At 41.8% G+C, this 14,415-nt stretch overlaps 1 long non-coding RNA gene across 1 annotated transcript in view; it reads right to left on the bottom strand.

Moving 5' to 3' along the window:
* Nucleotides 1-14,415, bottom strand: part of LOC132416494 (uncharacterized) — an 86,030-nt gene that overhangs the window by 48,096 nt on the left and 23,519 nt on the right. Inside the window, exon 3 of the long non-coding RNA XR_009517614.1 lies at nucleotides 11,243-11,302. This is a non-coding gene — a long non-coding RNA (uncharacterized lncRNA). The remainder of the gene's footprint in view (nucleotides 1-11,242; nucleotides 11,303-14,415) is intronic.

Here is a 14,415-nt window from a genome sequence, read left to right as displayed (position 1 = left end):
TCCTATATATCCTGGAGGACACTCACCTCTTCAGAGCAGTCCCTCAGAGCTATGTGAGAGGCTGCATCCTGGGCTTAAGTCCTCAGTTTTGGTGGTCAAATAAAACATAATTCTCAACTTTTACGTTGTATGCGTTTTTCAGTCAACAATTGCTTTTTGGAAGAAGTTAACCCTTGACAGAGGGTTACTGAAAAGACTTATTTGCTTAACTTCCAGGCCTTGAATTTTTAAAATAAACTTTTTGTAATTGGTTTTTAGTTTTATGACATTGTTGTCAGAAAATGTACTCCTGGGACTTCCCTGGTGACGCAGTGGTTAAGAATCCACCTGCCAATGCAGGGGACACAGGTTCGATCCCTGGTCTGGGAAGAGCCCACATGCCGCAGAGCAACTAAGCCTGTGCGCCACAACTACTGAGCCTGAGCTCTAGAGCCCGGGAGCCACAACTACTGAGCTCGCGTGCCACAACTACTGAAGCCCGTGCGCCTAGAGCCCGTGCTCTGCAACAAGAGAAGCCATGACAATGAGAAGCCCGCGCACCTCAACAAAGAGTAGCCCCTGCTCACAGCAACTAGAAAAAGCCTGCGGGCAGCAACGAAGACCCAACGCAGCCAAAAATAAATAAATTTAAATAAATAAATTTTTAAAAAGGAAGAAAGAAAATGTACTCCTGCCGTGTGGGACTGGAGAGTTTCGCATATCCTGAGACAAGGAGGTGATTATGCACAGGACACAAAACTCCATGGATCTGTAAGTCAACATTATACAAAGCCTCTAACCCTTCTGTTTTTCCTGTTTGACCTGTCAAAGGTTGAGAACCGTGTGTTCAAGTGTCTCACTCTGATTTTCCTTAATGACAGTTTATTCTTTCTTTTTTTTTTTTTTGGCTTTGTATATTTCAACTTCAGTAATTTACTACATCTGTGTGGGCGATAGGAACATCTTCATTGTGAATCATGCCCTCTGTATCATTAATACATTGACCCAAATCCATATCACATATTCATGATATAACCCCAGTTTTTTTTTCTTGCAGCCACCTGACATTCATTCATTCATTCATTCAAATATTTGCTCATTTGCCATGTGCGGGGGCTCCATCCCTGGTGTTGGGGACAAAGGGGTGAATAGAACCAACAAGAACCCTGCCCTCAGGGAGCTTCTAGTGAAGGAGAGAGACTGAGCAAATTTACCAAGGATGTTAGACTCACATTCGCACATACCCACCCATTCCCACATTCACATGCTGTCGTACACAGACACACTCTCACACACATCCTTGCACACTCTCATCTTGAATCTGTATCAGTATTCCTATAGAACAGATTTCTATGAAGGGAATTTGGCGGTTGAAAGTCATGGGCATTTTAAATGGACAAAAACTGTCACATTTACCCATTCCAAAGAGGGTGTAAATTTGCAAGCAGCTTTTGGAAGGAAAGAGCTCTTTGTAGAAAAAAGCTCTCTGCAGGAGGTCCCCTTGTCTTGTCACTAACCTAACACAAGGCACCCCCATGCTGTACTCATCTCCAGCCCTAGCACACCTTTCAAATCTTTTTTTTTTTTTTTTTTTTACCTTTCAAATCTTTTGACCACACAATACCTTGCCTAACCTGTTGGTTCTTTCCATAGATCAAAGAAGTAGAAATGAAGAATGAGTAATTAATAGACGACCAGATCTCTTCCTTAGCTTCCTTTTCAGTAATCTGTTGAACAAACTGTGTGAACAAGAGAGCATCTAAAGAAAAACCACAAGAAGTCAGCAAGCCTGCACACAAGCCTGCACACAGTGGGGGATGACGATGACTCTGACCCCCGTTTCGATGATTAACTGAGATTACTTCCCTTTTTCCCTTTAAAAATTTTCATGGCCAAGCAGAACCTTCGGAGGTGGTTTTTGGAGGACGCTGAGTCCACCATCTCCCCAGATTGCCAGCATTCTGATTAAAAGCAACTTTCCTTTCTACCAACATCTTTCTCTTTCTCTTGCATATTGATTTTTGAGCAGTGAGCAGCCGGACCCGGTTCGGTAACAATTTCACACTCCCATCAACAGAGCAGGAATACTTCTCCCCGACACCCCTACAAACACTAAATTTTTTTTCTAAATTTTTACATTTAGATTGGTCCAACAGTGTTGGGTTTTTTTTTTTTTTGCTAGTTTATTTATATCTCTTTCATTCATAAACTTGAGTACCTTTTACCGTATGTCATCTATTTTTAGAAGCCCTTTACATGTTATGGATATTAATTAACATATGTCACAAATATGTTTTCAATTTTGTTATTTATTGTTGTGGCTGTGTATATAAGTTTTAAATTTGAGGGGTCCCCTCTTTTTTTCTTCTATTGCTTCTAGGTTTCTTTTCTTTCCATCTCTCAGATTATGAAGATAGGCTCCTATATTTTCTTCTGCTACTCTAGAAATTCTTTTATTTTTAATCCATCAAGGTTTCTGTGAATAACATGAAAGCAGAGAAGTAACTTCTCCCAAATGGATAACCAGTTGTCCAAGGCTACATTTACTAACTAATCAATGGACCAATCCACCAAGAGAAGTGAAATACTTTATCAGAGAAAGGTGGAGAGGAGAGAGATGCCAGCATCTGTTCCAGTGCAAAAAATTTTCTTTCCAAACCTAAGAGCCTGTATTCAAAGAGGAAATAGTAATTACATGATAAGGAGCCATATCCAGCCAACAGCCTTTTTTTATTTAAGGAAGATGAGTCTTTTTTTACAGAAGAGGTCAGGCTTCTGGTCTGAGTCCAAGATGCAAGGAGGTGGCCACCCAGTCATGAGCTGAGCTCCTAAATCTCAGGAAAAACATATACCAGGAGTGAAGGCGGCTAATACAGCATGCATGGCATGATGAACACTGCCATGGGGACCAATTTAATACAAAGCCAAGTCCTTTGTTTTATTAAAACTCAAATGCTTACCTTGAAGAAGGAGGTTGTCATGGTAACCCTTTCAGAAACAATGTCTTCCCTGTGGACCAGTTGTCTAAACTCTGGAGAATAGCCATTCCACTCTGTGATGACAATAAAAACCCACAGGGGAGGGGGAACCTGGCAGCCCCAGGGGGTACCACAGGGAGAGCCTCACTGGGATTCAAAACACTTCAAAAATGGTAAAACTAGAACTTAAAGTTACATGACACTTGTAAAAAGAGAAGTTGCTTAGATCAAATATTGTACTACACAGATATGAAGTAGTAATAAATAAAAATGACAAAATGAACAGAGTGGTAACTATCATAATATTAGAATGGGTTTGCTTTTTTAAAATATGGGGATTTTCAATACTAAATTAAAATACACTAACCTAAACTTTCTCCATTTTCATCTTCTACAGCTTCTAAACTATTATCTTCTTAAGTCTTAAACCTATTTCTGGGTAACAAGCACTCAGAGCTTGACAGAACCAGGTTGAATCTGAGCCCTGGTACTTCCCAGACATGTGACTGCATTGGTCATGGTCTCTGCTGGGTGCTCAGAAGGTTTAAGAAAAGCTGTTTAATGAACATGTAACTGAGCAGGACCCTCTGAGACCCTGAATAGACTCCCATCCATGTCCCCCACCTGCCTTTTGTCTGTAAAAATCTGTAGTCAAAGAATAAATTTAATTAGAGAAGTGAAAAAATGCAGAAAGAAAGGAAAACAGTCAAGAAAGACAAAATAATACTTTAGCCATTAAACAAAGTCAAGAACCTTTAGTTCTTCCTCAAGGGCTATAAATGATATTCTGAGCCATGTCCTTTGAGCTATTTTGCAGATACTGAAACCCCTACCATGTGGAACTGTATGCTGCCCACAAGCATGCAGACCCCAGACCTGCTGGAACCAGAAGGTTGGTGATGCTGACTCCCGGTTACCTCACCACCAACCAATCAGAAGCATGTCCACTAGCTGACCACGCCCGGCTCCCTGAACACTATAAGACTCCTCACAACCCCCTCCAGGGTGGGACACACAGTTCTGAGGGCATTAGCCCTCTGTGGCCCCCTCTGCCTGGCAAAGCAATAAAACTATTCTACTTTACCCAAAACTCTGTCTCCACGTTTCTATTTGGCACCGGTGAACAGAAGCCGAGTTTTGGCAACAAACAGACTCTTCAAAGGGGAGGGCTGAGGTATGGGGACCAGCAACCCGGGGAAGCTGTTACTCCCGGGCCTGAAGAGGTCAGAGGAGGAACCCTGTGAGCACTGGGGCTGTGTGAGGGGGTCCGCGACAGGAGGTGTGGCCTTAGGTAGAAGAAGGCTGCCAGGTTCAGAATGCAGGTTCTGGGGTTTAAATCCTGCCTGGACAAGCTACATTCCTGGGTTACCTCATCTGTACATGTGGCTAATAATACTGCAAATAGGGCTAAGGTTTAAATTTGATACTGATTAAAACACTTGGAACAGTGGTTGGCACTGTTCAAATCATAAGTACTCAAATGTGAGCACATAGTAATAATAGCTAAGGAAAATAACCTTGCAAGTTACATTTTTTTAAATGGAAAAAGGACTTCAAAGTTTTTAGGGAAAACAATTTTGACCCTAGAACTCCTAACCCAGGCCAAGTATCAATCAAGTGTTTTCAAATATGCAAAGATTTAGAAAATTGACCTGCCAAGCACTCATTCTGAGAAAGTTACATGTGGATGCACTTAACTACAAATGAGGTCTTCCAGTGAACAGTATTTGCAGAGTAAGAGCACCAAGTCCCCATCTTTCACAGTGGGAGCCAGTGTGTAATAGCCACGGCACAGAGATCCACATATGGTGATTACAGTCTCGGATGTAAACACTAGAGAAACTAAATAGAAAATGGAGGAGTGCCTCAGAGGCGAAGGTGATGAGATGGGGAACTCTTTCCATTGTAAGCAATTCTCTATGTATGTTTTCCACCATGTGAAAATTGATAAAAACAATTTTAATCTTTCACTGATGATCATTTCGTGACATCAAAACACATCGTCGATAATATTCAACAGGTGGTTTTACCATTTTAAAAAGCCTTGATCAACACAAGGGAAAGGGGGTGACACAGATTGAGACTTAACAGGCACCTCAGCCAATCACAAACCTTCTCTGAAAACCCATTAGAACAAACTGAAAACGCAGTTGAATCATTTGAGCATTTGCTGATTAGGTATTCGATTTTAAGGAATTGCAGAAGGTTATTGTGGATTTTTTTATGTTTTCTTTTTTTAGAAATACATGTTGAAATATTTACAGATGAAATTATATGGTGTCTGGGATTGCTTCAAAATCATCCAGTGGGAAGAGGGTACGGATGAAAGCAAACTGACTATAAGTTGATAATTACTGAAATGTGGGGGTTATATGATTTTCCCAGCTTGTATGTATGTTTGAAATTGTCCATGTTAAAGTCAGACACAGAATAGGGATGTATACACTAAGTGGCAACAGCACACATTTTGACATCTTATCTTTTTTATTTAAAATGTAATGTTCAGGGCTTCCCTGGTGGCTCAGTGGTTGAGAGTCCGCCTGCCAATGCAGGGGACACGGGTTCGTGCCCCAGTCTGGGAGGATCCCACATGCCGCGGAGCGGCTGGGCCCGTGAGCCATGGCCGCTGAGCCTGCGCGTCCAGAGCCTGCGTTCCGCAACGGGAGAGGCCACAACAGTGAGAGGCCCACGTACCGCAAAAAAAAAAAAAACAAAAGTAATGTTCAGTTTTAAGATAAAGCCTTAATTGAGGCAGATTCTCCTCCTTCTAAGGGATTTGAACATAAATTTCTGAAGAGTTGAAGTGTGGACTCCACTGGCAATCTCCGGCTCTTGGGGGGTGTAGAACAGAGACAAGCAACGCACAAAAGGGAACAATTCTCGTGCTCCTCAAAGCTCCAAGGACCCTTCTGAAATAGCCCCGAGTCCCCCGCACCCCTCACCAAGTCCAATCCCTGATTCACTTGTTGGGCTGGTTTGCTGTGCCCGGCCACATTCACTTGTTGGGCTGGTTTGCTGTGCCGTTGGCGGTAGGAGGGCTGGGTGGGGGGGAGAATGAAGCAGGAGGAGAGAGTGTGTGGCAAGATTTGAGAGCGAGAACCAGACTGTCAACTGGAACAGTGCATACAGTAAGCACTTAATAAATGTTTGGATGGATGAGAACAAAAGCACAGATACTGAAGAAAGGCAGTAACTTTTTCCCAGAGGTAAGAGGTCTGTTGATAAAGACTATAATAAAAATGTACATAATTTCCAACAAAAAGCCGAGAGCTCCCTGGCAGGAATAAGTGCCCATATTCCAAGTATTCCAGTGCTCCGCTGAGGGTCATTCTCACTAAGGGAGTTTCTGCGAGTGTTGTCTAAACTCTTTTCTAACCCCCATTTATTTACCTTTTTAGATTTCCATATTATTTTTCTACTGCATTTACTGGTTGATTTGCATATAGTGTGGCCACAGCAACCTGTCCAATGTCATAAATATGCAAAGGCAGCCACAGTCGTATCAAAGGAAATTAAGAAACAAAACAAAAAGTCCAAAATATGACTTCTTAGACATAAGTGAAAAAAACATCCCAGACATGGCAAGATTGCATGTAAATTGCTTGAGCTGAATTTAGACACTCAATTAGGTACTTAATTATCCTGAAGCTTTATTGATGCCCTATTAGAAGTGGGCTCCATCCCTTAGAATCAAATAAAAGACACAGGTCAGCTCCCTGGAGTGGCCTGAAGGCAGATCTGATGGGTTGAGGCAGGTAGCTTTCAATCAACAGTTCGCAGACCCCCTCCACTCCTATTGTCCTGGTCACAGCTCTCACTGAACAAGCATTTTCCCCCGAGAGCATCTCAAACCTGAATGTTAAATGTGGCTTTCTTCCAGGGCTCCAAGCAATCTCTCTGCATGGTCTGGCTGTAAGGCCGCCAACATTCAGCCGCAGCTGACCCCTCTCTGACCTTCCAGGCATCACCATCCCAGCTGCTCTCCTGAGCTGCACCGAGTGGGACCCTGATGGAGCTGTTAGTGGTCTACAGCCCACCCCCTCATTAGTAACTTAGGTCCACAGGCAGCAGGCTCCAGGTCCCTGCCCCGGTATCACATTATATGATAATTATACTCAGATTAGTTTTTCATACCCTTTGGACAGAGACATGCTAATTTGGATTCTTAGACATTAAAATCGTATAAAGTTCTCAAGTGATTTTAAGTCCAGTTTCTTAACTGGGGTGCCCTAATGGAGAGAAAAAGATGTGGCTATCGGCTTCCTATCAAGAGCTGATTCCTCAAATGACTTTAATAAGAAGCTTCTTGGGGGTGGGGATGTCATGTCTCATATCCAATTCAGCACCTATTTTTATTTTTTTATAAATTTATTATTTATTTAAAAAAAATTTTTTTTGGCCGTATTGGGTCTTTGTTGCTGCACGGGGCTTTCTCTAGTTGCGGCGAGCCGGGGCTACTCTTCGTTGCGGTGCGCGGGCTTCTCATTGCGGTGGCTTCTCTTGCTGCAAAGCACAGGCTCTAGGTGCGTGGGCTCCAGTAGTTGTGATGTGCGGGCTTCAGTAGTTGTGGCACACGGGCTTAGTTGCTCCACGGCATGTGGGATCTTCCCGGACCAGGGCTCGAACCTGTGTCCCCTGTGTTGGCAGGCGGACTCTTAACCACTGGGCCACCAGGGAAGTCCCCGGCACCTTATTTTTGAATGCCCGCAACCTATTTACTGACTGTCTTCACACCTGCTCAACAGTTCTCACCTTCACAGCCCCAAATTGCACAAAGGCAGCAACAAGAACTGGAGATCAGTTGGTCACCTACGTTCATCATTTATTCTTTCAAACTCATCACCATCAGAAACAGAACTGTCCAAGGTACCTCCAAATAACCTACCCAAGTGGTGAAACATTAGTCACGGCCCTCTTTGTCCAGAGCAGCTGTTAACAGTTCAGGCTCCAGGGCTGCAACACCAGCTCCTCTGATTACCAGCTGCTTAACCTCTCTGGACTCCACTTTATCATCTGTAAAGTGGGACTGCTGTAGGATTAAAAGAAATAATGCCCTGAAGCACACAACACAGTGTCTGGCCCACAGAGCCTTCAATAAACGTTATTTGTTTTTTATGAATATAGAAAAAGAAAAAATACATATTGAATCATTCTCAAGTGGTAAAATATATATTATGTAGTAATAGTATATATATTATGATAGTGTATATAAATATATAATATGATATAATATGATATATAGTATATGTCTTTTTCTGTTTCCTTTGCTTTTTCTTTTACCACTTTAGAATGATTCCACAGATAGGGACACTTCAATTATGTTCTCTGCCTGGTGAGCATTCTTGTCAATTCTGGCTGCTTTTCCCTCACTTGATGGAATCTATCTGTGTCTATCTGTGCCTATCTGGGTCTCTGTCTCTCCCTCTCCCTTTCTCTCCAGGAACTCCCATAAACTGAGATTCCTCCCCCCATCTCCCTGAGAATATCAGCCTCTATCCACCCCCATCCTTCCCTAGATCCTCCCAAACTTCCTGGCCCCGCTCCCTTTCCTATCTGACTCTCACACTGAATCCCAGGGTTGGTCGGTCTCCCTCTGGCATTCCCAATGCCCTGCCTCAGTCTCACAGCCCACCTGCCCCAGTCCTACACCGGCCAGGCTGCCAAATCCTGCTCTAGAAGCCACACAGCCCTACAGGCTGGCAGCCACTGCCACAGCTGGGCCTGCAGGACACACACCTCTCCCTCTGCCTTTCAAAATGCCAGTGGCAGAAGACTGTGGTTCTTGGTATCTGTGATTAGTTAAAACTATTTCTGGGGACTTCCCTGGTGGTCCAGTGGTTAGGGCTCTGCGCTTCCACTGCCAGGGGCCTGGATTCGATCCCTGGTCGGGGGAACTAAGATCCTGCAAGCCATGCAGTGCGGCCAAAAAACAAAAACCAAACTATTTCTGAATAAAATTTTCTCCTACAAATTCCTAAACGTTAACCTTGAAAGTCAAGTGATGGGATTAGGAAAGCAGTTTATGGAATGGCAAGGCATTTCAGCCTCATCAATGAGAGAGCGTCCTTCAGATGCCCAAGGCAGATTCAAGCTAGAAGCCTGCACGTGATTTGTAATGGACGTGGTCAACGAAATACTCTTGAAAATACATGAAGTTCCAGAAAGCACCAGTCACAAGGTTAAGGAATCTTGGTATCCCAGTTTCCCATGGTCAGAATAAAGAGCTAGGAAGGACACAGCATTCTGTCCTCATGCTCATCGTTTTTCCAGCAAAAATCCATTCCTAGGGAAGTGTCTCTTATAACACAAAAATTTTCTCAATAGATTTTTTTAAAAACACTCTAGGAAAACAAAGAAGTTCAGAAATGGTGGATGCAAGGGAGCAATGCAGGAAGGAAGTGGAACAAACAAAAGGGTGGTTGCTATAAGCCACTATGTTTTGGTGTGGTTTGTTATACAGCAATAGGTAACTATGTTTGTGTCTAACCAAAATTCATATGCTGAAGCCTAATCCCCAATGTAATGGTACTTGGAGGTGGGTCCTTTGGGGGAGTAATTAGGTCATGAGGGTGGAGCCCTCATGAATGGGATTATAAGAAAAGACAGGAGAGAGAGGTTGTGTCCTCACTCATTGTCTCTCTCTCTCTCTCTCTCTCTCTCTCTCTCTCTCTCCCCGACCCCCCCCCCCTCTCTATATATAATATAAGGACACAGCAAGAAGGCAGTCATCTGCAAACCAGGAAGAGGGTCCTCACCAGACACAGAATCTGCCAGCACCTTGATCTTGGACTTCCGGCCTCCACAATTGTGAGAAATAAATGTCTGCTGTTTAAGCCACCCTGTCTGTGGTATTCTGTTATAGCAGCCCGAACCGACTACAACAGTAGTTAACCCTGTATCTCAGTTTTTAAGTTACAGGGTATCAAAGATGGATTGTGACTCAGGTAGAAGAGGAATAAACATCACCTAAAGATGGATAAAGTGACAAACAGGATTGTGAACCCGTTTTTGAGGACCAGGGAGTACGTGCTTTGATTCTTTGAGGGATAGTTGCAACCTGTTAGGTGAAATCATGATTCTGCTACTGTTTTTGGTTTTTTTGCGGTACGCGGGCCTCTCACTGTTGTGGCCTCTCCCGTTGCGGAGCACAGGCTCCGGACGCACAGGCTCAGCGGCCATGGCTCACGGGCCCAGCCGCTCCGCGGCATGTGGGATCTTCCCGGACCGGGGCATGAACCCATGTCCCCTGCATCGGCAGGCGGACTCTCAACCACTGCGCCACCAGGGAAGCCCTCTGCTACTGTTTTTATCTGGAACTTAAGAATGGGTAAACGAAGTGCGTATGGATGCCAAGATGACAAAGGTGGAGTGTGTTACATTTTTTTCAGCTTGGCGGCCTCTATTTCTCCATCAGCAATAGCCACCAAAATTACAAAAGTATATCCCTTATGACACGGTGATCCCACTTTGGTATTTTTTTCTACAGGTATTCACACCAGTGTACATATGTGAAAATGTATCTCTTGAAGGGTGTTCATTGTAGCATTGTTTGCAGTAGCAAGGGACAAGAAACCATCTAAAGTTTGTCAAAAGTTAAATAAGATATGGTAAGTTCATATAGTAGAGTACTATGCAGCTGTAATAAAGAATGAAAATGACAAAACTCTGTGTGTATTTATATGGAAAGATATCTAAGACACTGATAGGTAAAAAGGGCAAGATACAGAACTATAGGTAGAATATGGTCTCTTGTATAGCAAGGAAGAAAAATAAAATATATATTTTTATGTATGCATAAATATTCTCTAGAAGGGTATAGAAGAAACCAATGGTAGAGGGGGAATTGAGGCAGAAACAGAGCAGATGGGAGTAAGGATGGAAAGAAATTTTATATACTTTTTTAAAAAAATGTGAACATACTTCTATTTAAAAATTAAACATGCACAAAAATTAATTATGCATTGTTTTAAGAAAAGCAAGTATTATTACAATGATAATGACATTAGTTTAAAAATGTAGTTGCATCTAAATTTATTCTTCTTACTTAAAATTCATTTAACTTATGGAGAAAAAGAGCCACACTGATTTGGCCAGCTCTCATCCCTCAAACTTTAATTTTAGCCATTTTCAAAACTGCAGAAAATTTGAAATAATAGCATGTTAAACAGCCATATGGCCTTCTTCTAGATTCACTACTTGTTAATATTTTGCCATATTTGCTTTATCAGTCTCTCTATACAGATGTACACAAGCAATTCACACTTTTTTTTTTTTGGCTAAATTACCTGAGAATTAGTTGTAGACATCATGACACTTTAATCCTTATGTATTTCAACATGTAGCTCCTAGAGCAAAGACACAAAAACACAAGTTATGGCCATCAAGAAATTTACTATTAACTAATAAATAGCCCATGTTTAAATTTCCCAGATTGCCCCAATTGTGCCGTTTATACTCATTTTTTCTTATCCGAGATCCAGCCAACGATCACACATGGCATTTAGTTGTTTTGTCTCTTGACTCTCTTTTAATCCAGAACAGTTCCCCAAATCTCTCTTGGCCTTTCTTGACACTGACATTTTTGAAGAATCCAGGCCTGTTGTTTTGCACGAAGTCTTTAAATTTGGATTTGGATTCCTCATGACTAGACTCAATTAAACATCTTTGGCAACGATTATCACAAGTGATGTTATGCCCTTCATCAGAAGACTTATGGTATCAGCTGGTCCCATCATTGGTGATAAAGTCTGATCACTTAGTTAAGGTGGCATCTACCAGATTTCTCTGTTGTAATGACCCTTTTTCCCCTTTGTAATTAATAAGCCTTCAGGGGTGATACTTTGAGACTGTGTGACTCTCCTGTTGCAACAACATATTACTCAATGGTTTAGCATCCATTGATAAGTTTTATCTGAATCAATTATAAAGTTTGTTGCAAAAAGTGATTTTCTAGTGTTACCATTTCTTCTACATTTATTAAGTGCCACTCTTTTCTATAGGGTAGGGTATGAGGGGCAGTATTATTTGCCTCAAACTATTTTTTATTAAATATGTTATAATCCATTACTGTCATCATTCGTTATTATGCTCAAATTGTCTCAGGTTTGCCCAGTGCTGATACCTCCAAGTTAGCTCCTGTGTCCTTTTGCTACGTTCCCATAAATTTTGGAGCATGTCCTTGCATTTGGGAACAAGATATTCCAGTCTCAGTTTGCACATTTTCTGCTCCAGACCTGAAATTCACTATTTTCCAAGAAGCTTTGTTTCCTTTTAGTAGGGAATGGTATTTAGAGACCACAGTCCGGGTGCCAGGGGTTTTCACTGCTTCTGGTCTCTTTTTACCTACTCGCTCTGGTAAAGAGCTGGTCTTCGTTGTTTAATCAGCTCTCATTCATTTCTCTACCCCACCCTCATTTTCTTTTCCCCCTTCTTTAGCATCAAATCCTTGGCAAAATGTTGGAAGCTCTGAAGATTAGAAAATGTGGACCTAGACGGTACAACATTTGAAGGGAGACGACATCTTCATTTCTTTCCCAGCGTGTCCCCTCAAGCTGAAACAGGTTATAACTGAACTATGTTAAGGATTATCTATGAAGAAAGGAGCAGGCAGCAGTTCTCCATTCACATCTTTTTCTGCTTGAGGGTAAAGAACTGGAAGAATTTCATCTAATACAAATATGATTTGAATTTTAAAAGTCTGTGTCTAATTACTACTTATGACTATGGTAAAAATTGATTTTATATACTGTAATTGTGTGATTTGAATATGTAATCAAAAATGCAAAGCTTGATGCCTTTGATTTTTATTTCCATAACCAATGCTTCTCAGTTCACATATTTCAGTGGTTTCTGGGTTGAAACACCTTTTTCTAATTAGCAATCAAGACGTGCACAGTAGTTCAAGACCTCCTCAGGGTTTGAACCACCTGCATAATGCATTTTATTCCATATCATGATTATGCTTGGCTCTTCGCTGAACTGGTCATTACCTTGGCCACAGAAAGACATCCCACAGGGAGTCTGTTCTTGAATTCTTAAGTGGCCTAAGATTTGCATCACCCTGGCAGGTAAAAGGGTCAAATTTAACCATCAACTAGCAAACATTTTCAGAAGACAAAAAAGTAAGTTACAGTTTGCAATGACTGGAGCTGTACCCTAATGTTTTAATAAAAATATTTTTATACACAAAGAACATGTGTTCTCTGAGGACACCACAGAAATCACCACATGATTCTACAAGACCAAGGACAAGCCATGAGGTCCCTGGCCTGTGAAAACCAACTGGTCACCCCAACACCTCTCTTCAAGGTCAAACTTTGTCGTGCTGTATATCAACATTCATAAGATATATGGGCAGCCACCAAAAACTCAAAGCAATGCTCCACCAAAAATGGGAAACCGCTGGTTCACTGGGAAGCCTAATGGTGACTACGACTTAAACTGCTTCTGTGCCTTAAGCATTTCAGGAGCAACCCTTCCCTCAGGTCAAAGGAAACTGTGCCCAGGCTTCAAGTCAGCTCTGTAAGCCCAGACCCCCACCCCAGTCCAGAGGCTCCCCCTACCCCAACCCCTCCCCACAGCTCTCTTCATGTCTGGCACTCTCTTTGGTTCACAACTGTTTGCCACTTCCTGTGTTTTGCCTTAAATTTTTGCTATATTACTTTCGTCTCCCCACGTCAATTATGTAGTCCGTCACCAACAAAGAAGCACATAATACTCTCTTCAATATCTCTACGGCATTCTCTGAAAATAAGCACTCTTGTTTCCGTGGTTGTGATCATTGTTAAGGGAGTGAAATACAGAAAGCTCGTGTTTGGGTTTTGCATGCACCTAGGGAAAAAAAACTCTAGGGTTTTTCCCCCCTGAAGTCAACTATGGTTACAACGAAAACTATCATTTCTTTATTTCAGTTCCTCCTCACCCACCCAACAGAATGCCCCCCAACTCTGCCTGCCGTAAGAATCCTGTAGGAGAGTGCCAGGATACACTAGACACATAGAGACAACAATAGAGTGGACACAGGACATTTGAGAAATATAAACCAATAAATCTATCAATTTCTGTATTTTTCTAAACAGAAAAAACACTGTCATTTCAAATGTCCATGGTACCTGTAAAATAGTAATTATATACCAAGCTACAAATAAAACCTAAATCAATCCCCCCAAATAACAGGGCACATACTCTCACCACCACCAAAAAAAAAAAAAAAAAAAAAGATGGCTTAAACCAAAAAATGAATAAATAAAATCTAATGACTTGTAAACTGAAATTCGTTCTCCTGGTCAAATTGAAAATAAACAAAAGTCACCATCTTATAAATAAAGGACAGTAAGAGCAACATATGTCAAAATTTGTCAGGTGGGGACATAGTTACACTCAGAAAAAAATGCTGTCTACCCTGAAGGACAAAGCCACGATATTTTATACCTCCTTCCATTATGAGGTAGAGTTTGTT

The sequence above is a fragment of the Delphinus delphis genome, chromosome 20, assembly GCF_949987515.2.
Source record: "Delphinus delphis chromosome 20, mDelDel1.2, whole genome shotgun sequence".
Taxonomy (NCBI): domain Eukaryota; kingdom Metazoa; phylum Chordata; class Mammalia; order Artiodactyla; family Delphinidae; genus Delphinus; species Delphinus delphis.
This window is presented reverse-complemented; position numbering and strand designations above follow the sequence as displayed.